A 15,934-nucleotide genomic window follows, 5' to 3' on the forward strand; every position below is an offset into this window, starting at 1 on the left:
GGTGCCAGAGCAGCAGAAGATCCCATAACACCATGTGGTTGCTGCTTATGCATGTAGCGTGGTTCTGTGATGCTCCTGGGTGAATTGTGCCACTCTCTCAACCTCAGCTCATTGTGAACTTCAGGCTGCATGTGAGCATCTTGGCTGCCTGAAGTTAGGAGAGAGGCATAATTCACCAGCTGCGCCACAAAGCCAAGTGTTGTGCACAAGCATCTGCCTCAGCATGGTACACAGCAACAGAGGTGCCCAGTGTCAGAGGGAGTGGTGGACATTAAATGTGGGTTGTCAGGTTTCACAAGTGAGGCTCCTTTTGCTCCAGCAGGTGCTTCCTCCTACCCTGCTGTGTGAGTGTGTGTATGTATGTGTGCACGCTCACGTTGTAATTGACACTTTGTGCAGGGGTGTTTTGTGAATTGCACAGAACACCACAAATTAGAGAGGGAAACACCTGGTTAAGTCCCCACCAGTCTTTCCCCCGAGGCAATGCAGGATTATTCCCTACAACACATTCCTTAACATTTTGTCCAGCCTCATTTTAAAATCCCAGGCAACGGCACCTTCCTCTCTTCTCTGAGATGATGATGCCACAAGCTAGCAGATCTCACTGCCAGCAAGTTTGTCCTGCTATCCAGCCTAAACGATCCTGTTTCTTACCACACTGGGACTAGAACTCAGATGACATCACTGATGATGAAATTAATTTAGGTACAACTAATCAGGAAAAAGATCTTGGAGTCATCGTGGATAGTTCTCTGAAGACATCCACACAGTGTGCAGTGGCAGTTAAAAAAGCAAACAGGATGTTAGGAATCATTAAAAAGGGGATAGAGAATAAGATGGAAAATATCTTATTGTCCTTATATAAATCCACGGTACACCCACATCTTGAATATTGCGTACAGATGTGGTCTCCTCATCTCAAAAAAGATATACTGGCACTAGAAAAAGTTCAGAAAAGGGCAACTAAAATGATTAGGGGTTTGGAACGGGTCCCATGTCAGGAGAGATTAAAGCAGGGGTAGGCAACCTATGGCATGCATGCCAAAGGCGGCACACAAGCTGATTTTCAGTGGCACTCACACTGCCTAGCTCCTGGCCACCGGTCTGGGGGGCTCTGCATTTTAATTTAATTTTAAATGAAGCTTCTTAAACATTTTTAAAACCTTACTTATTTTACATACAACAATAGTTTAGTTATATATTATAGACTTATAGAAAGAGACCTTCTAAAAACATTAAAATGTATTACTGGCACTTGAAACCTTAAATTAGAGTGAATAAATGAAGACTTGGCACACCACTTCTGAAAGGTTGCCGACCCCTGGATTAAAGAGGCTAGGACTTTTCAGACTGGAAAAGAGGAGGCTAAGGGGGGATATGATAGAGGTATATAAAATCATGAGTGGTAAAAAAAGTTATTTACTTGTTCCCATAATATAAGAACTAAGGGCCACCAAATGAAATTAATGGGGAGCAGGTTTAAAACAAATAAAAGGAAGTTGTTCTTCACACAGCGCACAGTCAACCTCTGGAACTCCTTGCTTGAGGAGGTTGTGAAGGCTCAGACTATAACAGGGTTTAAAAGAGAACTAGATAAATTCATGGAGGTTAAGTCCAATAATGGCTATTAGCCAGGATGGGTAAGGAATGGTGTCCCTAGCCTCTGTTTGTCAGAGGGTGGAGATGGATGGCGGGAGAGAGATCACTTGATCATTACCTGTTAGCTTCACTCCCTCTGGGGCACCTGGCATTGGTCACTATTGGTAGACAGAATACTGAGATGGACAGACATTTGGTCTGACCCAGTATGGCCATTCGTATGTTCTTAACTGAAAAGGTAGGAATGGATAGGGCAGGTTAGAATAGGAACAGGTCACAGAAGTTATTCCGTATGGGTGAGGATTATTCTGCCAGGCCAGACTCCATGGGGACAGGTGAGGCATAAATGCCTTCAGTAGCCTCCATGGTCCAGAGCACAATGAGCTATCTGATGGAGGGGGAGGTACCTGTCCCTTTTCCCTGCAGCCCAAAAAGTACAGACTCAGACTTAGTCTACACTACAAACTTATGTTGATATAATTATGTTGCTCAGGGCTGTGGAAAATCTACACCCCTGAGCGATGCAGTTATACCGACCAAACTCCTGGTGTAGACAGTGCTCTGTTTTGTTTTTGTTTTTAAACAGTTCCTTCTTTTATTATCATACATGTGAAAAGTTCTGGGCACAACCGGTTCATTTCAGCTCCTTCACAGCCAAACCTGGTGGCAGGGATTGCTTCCATTTCTCAGCCTTTTCCTTGTCTGTGATGACCAGAGTGTTGTGGAAGAAGGGAAAGAATTGACAAGGATTTGTAGGGGATCTCAATGCATGTCAGTTTGTTAGCAAGAGTTAGGCCAGCTGTAACCCTAATGACGTGAGACTTGTAGAAGCGAGGATAGTGTGAGGCGAGTGGAAAAGAACTGTGTGAGAAGTTGTCACGACCTTGCACTAATAACCAAATATGTAGACTGGCACCTTCCAGAAGTGAGAAAAATAAGATAGCAGGATGGCCTATGTATAAACAAAATGCAGTTGTTGCTTCTTATTGTCTGTATTATTGCTTGTTATGTCTGTAACAAAGGTATAAATGCTTGCTGTAATTGTTTACCTGTGGAGACACCTGTCCAGGACTGGGGCGACCCTGTGTCCTAGGGCACTCCCTCCCTCAATTGCAATTGCTGGAGAAATAATAAAGTATTTGATTTTGCTGCACCCAAACAAAAAGCGAGAACTGAGTTTTTCTCCGGCAGTGCAGGTACCGACTGCAATGCACTTTAAATTTCACATAGTCTTTGTTCTTCTTGATCTTGACAGATTTTGCATCCTTTCTCCTGGCTGTAAGCAGAAAGTCTTTGATCTCTTCAATTTTGCGAGGCATGGCAACGGTCCGGGCTCCAGGCGGCCGCTGCTCAGGCGGCCACAGACGCGGTGATAAAAAGGCTGATGGGAGGGCATCTCTGTCTACATAGCTACCACCTCTCAGGGAGATGGAGTACCTATGCTGGCAGGAGAAGCTCTCCCATCCCATCAGCACAGATAGCTTCTTCACAAAGTGCTGCTGCTGAACTGCTGTAAGTATAGACAAGCCCAGAGTGACTGGAAATCACTGCTGCTTTGCAAAGGCTGAGGCTAGCAAAGAAAAGGAGTGAACACCCAAAGGGCCATAGATTTAATATTTCCAACTTCTTATTCTTTATTTATCTGTGAGTTCCCCAATATAACAGAGTGTCCCGCCCTGTTCAAAGAACATCACTTCCCAGGCCCACAGGGAATTCCACAATCCATTCCACATTATACCTTGCTGGTTGCTTGGCTCACATAGATCACTATGCACAGCTGGATGTGGTGTGAATTCCTTTCACTGTTGTCATTAGCATTTCATCCCAAGTGTTTCCTTTGGAAAGTTGCTATCTGGAGATATTAAATTCCCATGAATCTTGCTCTCCAGCAACAGACTTATGCTGCCTGCTGGGGGATGATCAGGGCCGGTGCAAGGATGTTTCATGCCCTAGGTGAAACTTCCACCTTGCGCCCTCCCCCGTCCTGAGGCACCCCCCTCTCCGCGGCAGCTCCCCCCCCTCCGCCCTGAGGCACCCCCCCTGCGGCAGCTCTCCACCCGCCCCGCCCCATCTTCATCCCAAGCATGCCATCGCTCTTCACTTCTCCTGCCTCCCAGGAGTGCGGTGCCTAAACTGATTGGTGCCACAAGCCTGGGAGGCAGGAGAAGTGAAGCAGCCACAGCGTGCTCGAGGAGGAGGTGAGGGAGGGGTGAGCTGGGGCGGGGAGTTTCCCTGCGTGCCGTCCCCCCTTCCCTTACTTGCTGCAGGTGGCCCTCCCCCCACCCCAGCTCCCTCCGCCTAAATGCCGGCGGCGACTGGGACAGGTGAAGATCCAGCCGCAGCGGTCTCTGCCAAAGAAAATGCCTTTCCCCAAATCCTAGCGACCTAGGCATCTGCCTACGTCACCTAATAGGTTGCACCAGCCCTGGGGATGATGTATTCAATTCTTTCCGGTGCAGATGAAGGTGAACAAAAGACCCTACAAACGTGCAGGCATTTCTTTTCTGAGGACTCCCAGGCTGCAGGTGGTTGGAGGCTGCTCATCAGAGGGGGCTGTCTGGTAGACAGAGGATTTATGTTCACACACCAGCAAAACTCGATCAGCCCCCACCTATTTATATGGGTGCTTTTGAAGAGTACTTGATATGTTTCACAATTAAAAAAAAAAAGACCTGTTAAGAATTTTTTTATCGTTATCCACTTGGGGGTTTGAAAAGAAAATTTAATTATTTCCTTGCAGCTTTTTCCTCCATTGCTACCCATACTAGTGTGTTATTGTAGGGTCTCTCATGAGTGTTGGATTGTGGAAGGGAGATGATGAACTCTCTCTATACTGAGAGACTGCTGAGAGTAAACCTAGAATACGCATTCAGGTTAACTCAGTACCAGAAAGATGTCAACAAACTGCAGGAACTTCAGAGAAGAGCAACAAAGGAGCTAAAAGGACAACAGATTAAGATAGCTAAAGAAGGATAATTTAGCTAAGCAGTGAGGTGATACCGCCTGTAAACGTTTGAAGGATTTCATCATCAAGGAACAAGGGCTGCGATTTAATCTCAAACTAACTTGCTATCTTTTTTTGATAAGATTACAAATAAGATTGATAAAGGTAATAGCATTGACGTGATACTCAGACTTCTGTAAGGCTTTAGACTTGGCACTGCATGACATTTTGATTAAAAAACTAGAACGATCCAAAATCAACACAGTACACATTACGTGGATTAAAAACTGGCTAACTGATCCCTGCGTAAAGGAAATGTAAGATGAATTGCTGAAAACATTACCTTACTGCTCAGACACCATGTATAAATATCTAGGCAGGTGTACAGAAAAGTGTGGTCTATGAGACTGTGGCATGCCAGGTAATCATGCACAGGAAGTTACAGGTGGCCCAGCCTGCAATGGAAAAAACACAAGCTATTGTGAAAGCCTGTGTTGGATACCAGAGGTCAAGGTACATTATAAAAAAATTCTTCCATCTTTAATTACTGTGGGGCAAATCGTCAACTGGTGTAAACCAGCAAAGATCTATTGACTTCAATCTATATCCACACCATTTCAAACCTGCTGAGGATCTGGCCCCAGAGCCGCTCAGAGGATTCAGGGGGCCTGGGGTATTCTGCGGCGGGTCCCAGGGCGGAAGGACTCCCCGCCGTGGGCCTTCGGGGCACTTCGGTGGTAGGTCCTGGAGCGGAAGGACCCGCCGCCGCTGAATTGCCACAGAAGATCTGGAGCAGAAGAAGCTTAGGGGCCCGGGCCCTGCGAGAGCTTTCTGGGGTCCCCAGAGCGAGTGAAGGACCCCGCTCCAGGGGCCCCGAAAAACTCTGGTGGGGGCCCCTGTGGGCCCGGGGCAAATTGCCCCACTTCCCCCCGCCCCCCGGGCAGCCCTGTCTGGCCCTATGACTTAGGAAAAGGGCAAGGACAAAACAGGAGCTTGGTTTCTCATTGTGCAGGCCTATGAGTAAGTGTGATGGATACAGGGCAGCACATGGGCTCACTAGAGCACAGCCTGTGTGTGAGATCTTTTATGCTCCAGTTCCCCATCCGATGGCTCTCACACTGCCTCTTAGATGCATCATAGAGAAGTGGATAGATGGTGGCATGTGGGTAGGGTGACCAGAAAGAAAGTGTGAAAAATTGGGACAGGAGGTGGGGGGTAATAGGCACCTCTATAAGAAAAAGCCCCAAATATCAGGACTGTTCCTATAAAATCGGGACATTCGGTCACCTTATATGTGGAGTTCTTGAGGGTCACTGCATATCTGATTCCAATCCCAGGTCATCCAGGAAGTCAGCAGGTTTGAAAATGCTTGTTTTGACCCATTTTTCTTTTGGGTCCTTTATGCAAACAAGAGTTTCAAGGAGCATGGCAACTTCCCTGCCCTGCTTTAAATCCTTTTTATATAGCTGACCAAACTATTAAATCTCCTGACCATAGATGTGATCTAGTCCACATCTAAACCAACCTGATGAAGCCCAAGAGCAGGCTATGAACTTGTATATGGTAGAAGGGTCTGTAACCACCGAGTCCACATGTCTGTAGTGAAACCACAAGTCCAGTTGCTGACTGGTTTTGTAAGACTGCTGCCATAATGGCCTGGGGAATTTAAGCCCTTGCAAGACATTAATGCTTTCATCAGATTTTATGTCTAAATCATTTGGACCAAATTCTGTCTTGTTTTACATCCCAACCCATCTCTCCTGACATCATAGGGACTGAGCTGGCTGTATGTGCAGAAATGGGCCCTGTATTTATACCTGTCTGAATAAAGCTTTTTACTTATAAAGGTCAAAGTAATTGTAGCAACTGGAGTAGAAAACACCCAGCCCAAGGTGTAGTTATGACCCCACCCAGCCTGTTTGTAAGTTGTGGAGGGAATGTTTACAGTTCCTGTCTCTCTGCCCTTGCTAGACGACATAAGTAGACTATACATATATTTGCACTGGGCGACTTTCTGTTTAAACAGCGGGTGTAAAAGCAAATTCTAGTCTGATTAATTTCTTTCGGCAGCTGCTGCTAACTTCAGAGCACTAATGGAAGACAGGTCGCTTTCTTACTTTGTTTCTGAAGCGCTCACAAACCAGAATCAAAGTATCAGAAGTAAAACTTTGTACAGCAACTCAGCAGTTTGCTTTTCCAGTGGTGACATGTCTACTAGTGAGTTTGCAGGTTTTTGAAAATCGTTCGGTATAAACAACTTGTTTTGTTCTTTTAATCAGAATTACAGGCTTGTTCTTTTAACTCTAAGAGTGTTTGTTTGGTTTTTGTTTGAACTGTGAGAGCATAAATAAACCAACCTAGCATGAGACAAAATATCCATAAATTAGAGCCACCACTTAATTATGATTCCAGAGCAGAGCTTTACAATGAAGTCTTGACTTCCCTGTGAACAATGTATCAATTTGAATATATAATAATTAAGTAAAAGTACATGTTACTGGAAGCTTCTGGAAAGCATCAGTTGCTAAGGATGGTTAGTACAGGCACTTCTGGTACATTGCCATTTTGTAAGCGTCAAAATTAAAAAAAAAATTCACATCAGGGTCATTGTTTTTAAGCCACGCTTCAAATCCGCCCCTCTAGGCTGGTGCGTGGGTGTGAAGCAGCAAAGTTCCCGCACTGCTGAGCTACTCAGTGTTCAGGGGGTTGTGTGTTCATTTGCAGGGGCTTGGAAATCCAGAACCATCAGCTTCCCCTCTGTTCTAGGGCATCAAGATGCCACCACCTCTTTAAAACTGGTATGGCTTCTCTGCACAGAAGCTGATATAAATCCAAGATTACAATTTACTGGGAAAAATTAAAACTTACAAAAATTCCTGCTGCCCCTCTGGCCCCACAACAATGACAGAGGATCTGTAAAAAGCCTCAGCCCGATTCCTGTTCTATAGGATTTTAGGGATAGGCCAGGAATGAGAGGGGAGGCAGCAATGGTGGGAGGAGAAGCAGAGCAGTGTTTGGTAGTGAAGGGCCTGCCCTTGAGCAAGACACCATTTTCAGGACTAGATTTCTTCTTCTGCACAGGAACCCTGCTGTTTCTCTACCCATTCCAAGCCCCCCAGCCCTCGCTACCAAGGGCCGCCAAGAGCTGGTTCGGGCTGTGGTGAAAAAAAAATTTTGGGCCTCCCAGCAAAGGTGGACCAGCTAAACAGGGCCAATGGGAGTGGTGGGGAAGCCGGACCCCGGGCCCCCTTCTGGACCGCCGGGCCCTGGTAATTTGTACTGGCTTCTCCCTCCGCCCCCTCGTCGGCCCTGTCGCTACCTAAAGGGACCAAGTGCCTGGAATTGCTGCAATCTGACCTCCCTGTAGTCTACAGCCTACTTTGCTTGCAACAGAATCAATGATGGGGTAGCGGCCGAACTGGCTTTTGTGGCATGAATATAAGCAAGACAAGATGCTGCATGAATGTAGTTCCCAGATCTCTATGTGATAGTCACCCTAGTCTGCAAGTGGGTTCAGGAGACTTTAATCATGATTGCTCAAATTCAAGGGAGGTGAACTGCAGACATCACAGAAAAGGAGAGTAAATATCATACAAAATACAGGTGCACACTTACACTGAGGTATGTCTTCACCCAACACACAGCCAACCTGTGGAACTCATTGCCAGGGGATGTTGTGAAGACCAAAAATATCACTGACTTCAAAAAATAATTAGATACATTCCTGGAGGATAGGTCCATCAATGGGTATTAGCACGGGTGGTCAGGGATGCAACCCCATGCTCTGTGTGTCCCTAAACCTCTGACTGCCTAAAGCTGGGACTGGATGACAGGGGATGGATCACTCCATAAATTGCCCTGTTCTGTTCATTCCCTCTGAAGCATCTGGCACCGGCCACTGTCAGAAGATGGGATACTGGGTTAGCTGGACCATTTGTCTGCCTCACTGTTCTTACAAGCATGTGCAAGCCAGGCACAGATCAATAAGCATGTATCAGCATGGGGCTGAAACATTCAATCTTGTAATCAAGGATCCATGCCAGGGAAGACAGACCTATCTCCCTGCCAAGGGTCATGCCTGGGGAGATAAGGACAAGAGCAAGAGGCAGAGAAGTTTAAAACAGTGAGGGAATCATTTCATTAGCAAACAACATTTTCTATGGCCTAGTCTACGCTATAAAGTGTGGTTGATGTGAGCCACCTTGTGCTGACCTAGTTGTGCATGTGTCTACACTGAAATTGGTCTCTCACTGATAAGTGCCCCATTACAGCGAAGCAGTAACACCACCTTTCTGAGCAGCGTTGAGCCATGGTCGATGTACTGAGGTGGAAGCAGCGCAAGTATAGACACTTCTGCTACTTATGGGAACCCTAACAGTCCTCCAGCAGCTGTCCCACAATGCCTGACACTGACCACTCTGGCCACACTTGTGAACTCCATGGCCCAGGGGTCATGGAAACTGGAAGGTGAGCATACCTAGCTGCTCTCCATTGCTGAGTGCAACTGCCCAGCTGATCATGCCAGTTACACGTTCCAGATGTTCTCTGGCTTGGAGTACACAGACGATATTAGATCTCCTGGGCCTATGGAGAGTAAGAGATCAGCTAAAATCACCACTGCCTGTGGAAAGTGGTGCCAGTATTCAGCGCCATTCCCCATTGTTTCATGCAACCAAGCAATTCCCTCCTCATTTCCCATATCCCTGGCAGGCCATGCTCACCATGGCTGGGGCATGAGTGATGTCGTGCACAAGCAGAAGTGTCAATAAGCAAGTCTTGTTTACAATTTTAGGGGAGCAAGGGAAGGGAGCTCTGAATCGTCTGTTGCGATTATACTGACAATGATACCTCTGCGTGTTTTATCTGCAGCTGCTACAGCCTGGAGAGGTTTCCCCTCCACACCCACAGAACTCCTGAGCCAGATAAGGAGGAGAGGGAACAGAACTCGGGATGACATGTTCAATGAAATCCTGCAAGCTAGTGCTGCATCAGACTGTGAGCACAGGGTCTGGAGGGAGAACACTGCAGTCTGGAGAAAGAAAGAGCAGACAGAAGAAAGACCCAGGAGTCCCAGCAGTAAAAGGAGAGGGAGATGCACCAAGACATAATGCCAGAAGCACTGCTCCACCATCTTCAGCTGCTCCCTGAACACCACCAATGACCTTGAATTGGTTCTTGCTAATTTCACAGCAATCTGTCCCCCAAGAAATTGTCATGTTACCCACTGATTAGGTTCTTCTTATGGTTTTGCAATACCAGAGGATGGTGTGTCCTGTGCTTGCAACACTTATGACAATAGTGCAGAACTGTGCAGGCTTCCTTGTTCCATCAGAGATGGTGGAGAGTGAAGAGGGCTGCACAGGTTTGTGAGATTTTTTTTAAAAGCATGTAAGTTATGGTATATAGATCAGTGCTTCTCAAAGCTGGTCCGCCGTTTGTCAGGGAAAGCTCCTGGTGGGCCAGGCTGGTTTGTTTACCTGCCACGTTCGCAGGTTTGGCCGATCGTGGCACCCACTGGCCGTGGTTCGCTGCTTCAGGCCAATGGGGGCTGCAGGAAGGGTAACCAGTACGTTCCTCGGCCTGTGCCTCTTCCTCCATTGACCTGGAGCGGCGAACCGTGGCCAGTGGGATCCACGATCGGCCAAACCTGTGGATGCGGCAGGTAAACAAACTGGCCCAGGCCGTCAGGAGCTTTCCCTGAACAAGCCACGGACCGGCTTTGAGAAGCACTGATATAGATGACATTCAGAGATGGAGATAGCTGTTTGCTAGGAAGTTGACCCCTGGCTCCCAGTCACTCATTTGCGACTTGTTTCTGCTCCATCATGCATTGCCAAAACTTCCCAAAAGACAGGGTGCTGGATGGTGGCATGTTACACACTGGGATACCTACCCATGGTGGAACTCACCTTGCACCGACACAAGCGCTCCTGGTGAGTATGTGCAGCACTGATGCAAGGAGCCAAGTGTGCATGAGCACAAGTGAGATACTAACTCCAGCGGCTTTAAGCCAATGTCACTTGCATCGACTAAAGCTTGTAGTGTAGCAATGGCCTAAACTTCACTTTCCTCTTTGGATGCTTGTGATGTGAACACATCACAATGACTGCGCTGTGAGTGAGAGATATTGAGTGTTGCAGGGGGCAGAGCAGACTCTGGGCTGCAAACAGAGTCCCTAGGAATGAGGATTTGTGGCGGAAGGAGGGAAATCACTCTGACTCTGTAGATGTTTTGTTGTTATAGAGATGAAATACAAGGTTGCTAATATCGTTCTTTCACATAATCTACCACATGAATTAGGTATCAGTTGATTCTGTGATTAATCCCCATGTGGCACAAATGGGTGTTTTCCTGGGCTCTGATTAGATTTCTTTACTCAGATACATACTTTCCAACCTATGTCTGCATACTGCTACTGTATACATGCACTCAGCTTTTCTGCAATCACACATGCAGCAAGAATACCAAAAAAAATCTCTCCAGTGTCTAATGATTAGAACAGGAAACAGAGAATTAAAATTCCAAGATTCTATACTAGGTCTGCCACTAGTTTTCTGCAGGCAAGCCATTTAACCTTTCCATGACTCAGTTTCCAATCTGTAAAGAAAGGTGGAATACTACTAATCTACCTCACAAGGGGAATTGGAGTAATCCAAGTGGTAGGCAATTAAAATGGGTGCAATTTTTTTTTACATCTTGGGTGGAGAAAGTGGGGAGCTGAGTGTGTATCCCAGCAATACCCCATTCATGGAAATCACAGTACTGTTACAATTAAAGAGAGATGTTTTTCAAATGACAAATGACAGTCAGCCACCCTCCACCCACCAAGCTCTGAACCCTGGGATACAGTGCCACATAATGCAACACTGAAATCAGTAAAATGGGCAAGGTGAGTGAACAGCACATGGAAAAAATACTCCCACACTCAGCAAACAGCAAGAGACTTGAATGCAATGAAATGAAAACTTTGTGCTTTCCCCGGACTGTATTTCAATTACTTTATGGTAACAAAAAAGAGGCAGCGCTGGTGCAGATTTCTGCTCGTTCGTTCCACTGATAGAATTGCTCATACCCTTATACACGTCTAACATGAAAGTAGGATGTTACTGAAAGTTATATTTAGGGCTAAACAAACTGGAAGATTTTTTGAAGCTTTCATATTATGGTGATGCTAAAAAACTCCCCTCGTAAGCAGGGCCTCACGGTGCTGGGCATTGCACAAACACAGAGTGAGAGACACTGCCTGTCCTGATGAGCTTGCAATATAATTAGACCAGAGAGACAATGGGTGGGAGGAGAAACAGAGGCTCAGAGAAAGAAAGTGACTTGCCCAAGTCACTGCTAGGAATAGAACCCAGCTCTCCTGAGTTCCAGCCCAGTGCTTGGTCCACTGGACCAGGCTGCCTCTCAAATGCATTCACTGTTCACCCTTAGTGTCCTATTTACTCATCAGTGCTGGGTTTTTCTGCTTAGTTTCCCATAAAGAGATTTGATTTGATTTGTCCATAGTAAAGTATCTCCTTGTAGCAGGAATCCAAGAGTCTCCCACACAAGAGTTGGATTTACATTTACAATCTAGGGCACTGAGATTGACAATCTACAGACAATGTCTAACATATACATTTGGAAGATTTTATTGACTGAGTAAACTCTGGTGGCTAAACCTTGGATCAGTAGCGAACATCTCTAATTAATCTTGTAATAGAAAGATTGTCTTGTGGTCAGGTCCTTTGGATGTGGAATTATGGAGACTAGCACCCTTTCCACTGATGATCACACAGCATCCCTCGGGCAATTACAGCAACTGCCTAGATAGAAGAGTGACTGTAAGAAAGTGTTTAGTGAATTTTTAAGCTGTCTCTAACATGGAGTAACAGCTGGAAACAAGTAGTGGAGCCAACACTATATTAGCATCCAGCTCTCGGCAGGTCACCAGCAGATTATCTAGGGAACATGGTCTTGGAATTTGTGCTTTCAATAAGTTCATAGCCATGGAAGCAGTCTGTCTGCATTTCTAACACACCCCACATTTAGTTTTCCTAGGCACAAGGGAAAACCAGCATGGGAGAGGAAGGTGGAGAAGATGTTACATGAGGGAACAGATTTCGCTAGATAGGGAACAATGGGAAGCATTGGGACTTGGAAGCCACTAGAAGTTAGCTAGCACCCAGCATGGAGAGCTGTCGGGGGATGCTCCATAGAGAGAAATGCAGTGTTAGGCTGTTATACAAAAAAAATCTGCTGTTAAACTTGAACTCAATGTCTATGCTGAACGATATTTTCTAACTAGAGATCTAGGTCATATGATTAATGAGTGTGTTGAAAAATAAGAGTGCAATGGACTCTATCTAATTGAAGTGTAGGCCTGTCACATGGCAGGTTTCTTTCCTGTGCTCTATTTCTCTTGTAAAAGGTTGCTGCTTAGGGAGGGAGTAGGTCTAAGGTCTAAGGGAGTAGGTCTAAGGAAGAAGGAAGTGTTATTTACTCCTCCTCAGAACACAAGAACTAGGGGTCACCAAATGAAATTAACAAACAAAAGGAGGTGTTTTTTCACACAACGTACAGTCGACCTGTGGAACTCTTTGCCAGAGGATATTGTGAAGGCCAAGACTATAACAGGGTTCAAAAAAGAACTAGATAAGTTCATGGAGGATAGGTCCATCAATGACTATTAGCCAGGATGGGCAGGGATGGTGTCCCTAGCCTCTGTTTGTCAGAAGCTAGGAATGAGTGACAGGGGATGGATCACTTGGTGATTACTTGTTCTGTTCATTCCCCCTGGGGCACCTGGCATTGGCCACTGTTGGAAGACAGGATACTGGGCTAGATGGACCTTTGGTCTGACCCAGTAGAGCTATTCTTATGTTCTCATGTATAGGCTGTTATGGGAAACCCAGATGAGCTTGACAGAGCTGTTTGCTTTCTTAAGGGGTTCAACAGAATTGCAGCTATTTGATAAATACGGTCTATGGTAAGTTCTCCTTGGCTGTCAGCACAATAAGGGTTCATCAGGACTCTTTGTAGTCAGGCCTGGGTTATAGCATTTGTGGCTTCTAGAAGGAGCTTAAAGAAGAAGGGCTGCCTTGCTTCTAATGGTCAAATGGATACAAATTGCAGCCTGTGCACTCCTAGGGCGGGCTGGTGATATAAGGAAGGAAGCGGTTTGGCACCGATGTGACCTGACTTATGGGGACACTTGAGTCCCGGTCTCCATCTCTGGTGCAGTTGCACGTGGGCTGTGCTGCAACAATTCAATAGCTACCCATTCTATAGCAATGTCCAAAGCAGAAAGCAGGATTTCCTGTGAGTCTGTCTCCCCTACACCAGACAATGGGCAATCTGACAACTGAGACATTTCTGCCTTTCCCTTTTTACAGGGGAGAATACACAGAAACTGCCAGGAAGATCACAGAGGAAATTCAACATGAAAGATAGGAAAAAGTTACAGCGCATTCGCCATGCCCAGCCTTTGCTGACCTGCATGGAAAGGGTTAATGAAAGCACAGGGTTTAACATAAGCTTTCCCTGGCACTTATGGAAATAGCACTACACTGCTGAAGGGGCAGACAAAGATTGTCTGCTATGTCCATTTAGGGGAGGAGTTTCAAAAGCATCTAAGGGAGTTAATGGGGCTTCCCCTGGGAGGGGGGTGCCTAATGCCCTTAGGCATTCTGAAAATCCCTCCCTTAGTCTGTGAACTCTTTGGGAGGGGGACTATGTGTTTATACAGCCGTTACAATGATGAAGGCCCAGATTGGTTGGGGCTCTAAACACAGCTGTAATACAAATAATAATATGGTGATGGGAGCTGTACACAACCCTAATACAGTTAGGGCCTGAAGGGGAAAACACAGAGTATCAGCTAGAGGAGGGTCTGCAGCATAGATGGGACTGAGATGTGAGGTTCTTCATTTCAGGACAAGAGGATGCTCTGTCTAGAGAATTGTCAACAACTCTCTCTTCCCTTTTAGAGGGTGCGCTTGCATGAAGGAATATTCTTCAGGGCACTGGTTCCTAACATTCAGACCTGGGATGAGTTCCTTTCTAGAAACATTCACAACAGATCAGAATGCCACAAACATTTTTGGACTTGTTATGGTCACTCATGTACAAGATGCTTGAGAGACCCTCTTTCCCCCCGTGTCCCACAATTCACTTGAAACTAACTGGACTGCCCTGGCTCTTCAGCCTCAGCTTCCATCTAGAATGGGGTAGAACTGAACTTTTCCAATTCAGGTCCAATTCCCATCTGCAGGTAGCCCTCCTGCAAGATCTTCATCATCGTCTTGCTCCATGCAATGCTCACTTTAAAGCCTTCCTCTTCAGGTCAGTCCATCTTCAACCATCTTATAACCTCCCAAGGAAAGTCCCTGAAAAGGTGAGACCATCTCTTTCATCTCATTATTTTTGTTGAGGGTAAGAAAGGTTGATTTCTCTGGACTGTTGGAGCCAGATTTGTTTAAATTATTGTATATTGTATTCACCGTCACAGCAGTTCTTAGGATGGACACTTAATTCAGTTCCGAAATAATCTCTCTCTCTCTGTGCACGTGTGCATATATGATATTATACAGCACTGTATGTTCTGCCAATCCACATTCAGCAGTGTTAAAACCCAGGACAGCTGGGAAATAAAATGCTGTGAGAACGGCTCCTCTTCCATACTCAGCAAACTCTGCAGTGCAGGCTGCTCTCTCTTCTTCTGAGTTTAAGTCTAGGTCTCTGTCTCTTGTAAATCACAAACACAACTTGTCCAAGAAAAGAAGAATCTAATGCAACATAAACATGCGATGGAGATACCTCCAGGCTGGACATAGCTTTTCATTTTATTTTTTATCCCACAGTGCATTCCCTGTGTGGTCGGAGCCAGACCCATTGCCCTGGACAGGCATTGTTTTACTTGATACTTATTCCAAGTGGATTTTATTTACTCAAGTCTGCAGAATGACAAAGCAAGTTTTCTTTGGTATTCTGAAGGCCATGAAGCTTCAGAGGACAGAAAGCAAATGGAGAATCTATGTATACAGATATTTATACAGCCCCCATCGCCAGAGCATCTATGAAAATGAGCACACTGTTCTGAAAGCAGATTTGAGACTGCTGTTTTCTTCAGGCTTTAATTAGATTTGTTGCATGTAGGGCTGCTGTCTGTGGGCGAGTGTATTAACATTCTTAAAACATCATAAGTTTCTGTTCAGTTTCTCAACCTGGAAACTGAGCATAATTTACTTACAGTAACTGGCGATTCATCATGTAATGTACTGCATTATTAACTCACAATGACAGGACAGTTAATAGAGAATATATGAGAACTGAAGAGGTATTAATTCTCAGTAAGACCCTAAACGTCTCTCTGAAATGCTCTGCTTTTCTCAGTGCTTTATTACATGA

The 15,934-nt window shown here is 45.7% G+C and overlaps 1 long non-coding RNA gene across 1 annotated transcript; it reads left to right on the top strand.

Moving 5' to 3' along the window:
- The first annotated feature begins 2,174 nt into the window (after positions 1-2,174).
- Positions 2,175-2,980, top strand: LOC115637235. The gene is made up of 2 exons (XR_003997210.1): positions 2,175-2,320; positions 2,791-2,980. It is a non-coding gene; the product is annotated as an uncharacterized LOC115637235 (long non-coding RNA).
- The last annotated feature ends 12,954 nt before the right edge of the window (positions 2,981-15,934 follow it).

This window comes from Gopherus evgoodei, chromosome 19 (genome assembly GCF_007399415.2).
Source record: "Gopherus evgoodei ecotype Sinaloan lineage chromosome 19, rGopEvg1_v1.p, whole genome shotgun sequence".
NCBI classification, from domain to species: domain Eukaryota; kingdom Metazoa; phylum Chordata; order Testudines; family Testudinidae; genus Gopherus; species Gopherus evgoodei.